At 41.0% G+C, this 2,466-nt stretch overlaps 1 pseudogene; it reads left to right on the top strand.

Moving 5' to 3' along the window:
- Positions 1-1,264: 1,264 nt before the first annotated feature.
- LOC148696455 (uncharacterized) lies at positions 1,265-2,244 on the top strand (annotated as a pseudogene).
- The last annotated feature ends 222 nt before the right edge of the window (positions 2,245-2,466 follow it).

Below are 2,466 nucleotides of genomic sequence, written 5' to 3'. Positions count from 1 at the left end.
CATTGAATTGAAATCAGGAATACTAGGGTTCTTCGAACCCCTGATCTTGAACTGTGCAAGCTGCCAGCACTAGGCTAGCAGCCTACGATGGCCTGGCGAGCCCAGCCCAGCATCAAAACCCAGGCTCTAAGCCTTGAATCGAAACAGTGCATTTGATGCACCATTGTTTCGACCCATAGCCTGAAGCCTAGGTCTTCCCCGTCGATTTTTTCGATGAAACACGACTGACAATCGTGAAATTTGGACGAAACTCATCATCTTTACCAACGATTTCTCGAAATTCCAGAAGAATTTCATGAGTTTTCATTTGAATTTGATTGAATTCCTTTGGTTTTCTCTCCCCTGATGTTGAGATCTCACCTCCGTCGACAAAAACTTGGTTCTTCGTTGAACGATGGCGAACCATAAACAGCTGTGTAAAGTGGCAATGTTGACCCTATTCCGTAGATCTCCACACCCAGTGCTGCTGGGGTAGCTTGAAGGTCCAAACCCAAGCCCTCATGGGCCTCGGTTTTCCATACGGTTCATTCCCACAACACCCATGTCATTAAGCTTGCTTGTGCCGCGCGTTTCGATCCACATCACCAGCCTGTTGGGCTTTGGTGATGATTCGACTTGAGACATAGTCGAGCCCATTATGGGCTCCTGCCATTTCTCCCATGCGCTGCATCGCAGCCAATTTATGCCATTCATGGGCTTTTTTCCTTTGGGCTTTCGAATGCAGCCAGCTGCTTTTATGATGCTAGGCCCGTATGGCTACTCAGCCTGAGACCAAACCCACCCAATTTTGGGCTTGGGATGCACGACATCCATTTATTTAGCGCACCCATGGGCTTAGGCCTTATTTTGGGCCCCGAATTTAATTGCTTAATTATTTTTAGGCCCAATGGGTTTTATATTTTTTTTTCACCCACCCTTTAAATTTGGCCCGAAGTCCAAATAATTAATTCAATTATAATTATAGACCTAAAGTTCTATTTTCATATTTTCTTGTTACATATTTCTATATATATTTGCGTTTGCCTGCAAGAACATATGAACCTAAGGTTCATAATTATTTCGAAACCTAAAGTTTCTTAAAACGTGCCTTGTTTGAAAACTTGAAGTTTTCCTTAAAAACATCATCCATGAAAACCCGAAGTTTTTCATGCAAATTTAAACAATACATGTTTATTAGAACCTGGATGTTTTACTCATATGTGAATGGATTGATTTTTCTCCATTACACTAACCACATCGTGTCCATCTATTTTGTGATAGGAACATGTTGAATTTGAACAAACTCGACTTCACCGTTTTGGAGGTCTCTGGAAGGAACTACCTCAAGTGGGTCCAAGATGAGAAACTCCACCTCACTGCAAAGAACTTGCATCCCGCCATTGAAGATGAGACAGACAACCTGGTTGGTGAAGCTGAAAAAGCCACTGCTATGATCTTCATCCGAAGACATATTCATGACGCCCTGCAAACTGAGTACCTTGCTAAGGAGGATCCACGTGCATTATGGGTCACTTTGGCTGATTGCTTTGATCACCAAAAGGACATCTTCTTGCCTGAAGCAAGACATGGTTGGCAGCATTTGCGTTTTCAAGACTTTAAGTCTGTGAATGAATATAATTCCGAAGTTTGTCGAATTTGATCACTTCTTAAGTTTTGTAACAAAACTTTGACCGAAAATGATCTCCTGGAGAAGACCTATTCGACATTGTCTGCTACTAATATTGTCATGCAACAACAATATAGAGCTTAGAAGTTCACCAAGTTTTCGAAATTGATATCTATTTTACTTCTCGCTGAAAAACAAAACCAACTGTTGATGAAGAATCATCAAGCTTGACCTATTGGGGTGACTGCTGTGCCTGAAGTACATTATAGCATAAACCAACGCTCGAAATGCCAAAAGAGGGGTGGTAAGGATGGCCAAAAGCCACCCCGTCAAGGTCAATAGAGCCAAGGCCCATCTAAGGGAGGAAACAAAGCCCAGAAGCACCCAAACCTCGCTCCCAAGGCCCCGAACTTCAAGAATAAGGGAAAAGCACTTGAAATCATGGATGCTGATATGTGTTAACGTTGTGGTTCAAATGACCATTGGTCCTATGTTTGTCGAGCTCCCTAGAGGTTGTAATTGAATATCATTCTCATTGTCAGAAGTTTGAATCAAACTTTATGCAAGTGGATGAACCGGAGGGTACAAAGATGGAGGTTTCTGACTTTCAGGAGGATACCACCCTTCTGGAAGATTAGAATCTTAGCATAAGCTTTTTTTTTATAGTTGAAATAAGACACTGGGGCCGAATTCCACAGTAGTGGTTGAATCCCCTTGTTTTTTGGTTAAATTTTGAACAATTTTCCTTTATATTTGGATTATTTTTTGGTGATTTGTTTTTTGGATATTAAGTTTTAATTAATTACCATCCTTGAATACTTAAATTATTTTGAATGGATATTTGTTTTAAAGAACTTCTA

The sequence above is a fragment of the Pyrus communis genome, chromosome 6, assembly GCF_041283825.1.
Source record: "Pyrus communis isolate YQ-2024b chromosome 6, ASM4128382v1, whole genome shotgun sequence".
Taxonomy (NCBI): Eukaryota; Viridiplantae; Streptophyta; class Magnoliopsida; order Rosales; family Rosaceae; genus Pyrus; species Pyrus communis.
Note: the sequence above shows the minus strand (reverse complement) of the source record. Positions and strands in the feature narration are given on the sequence as shown.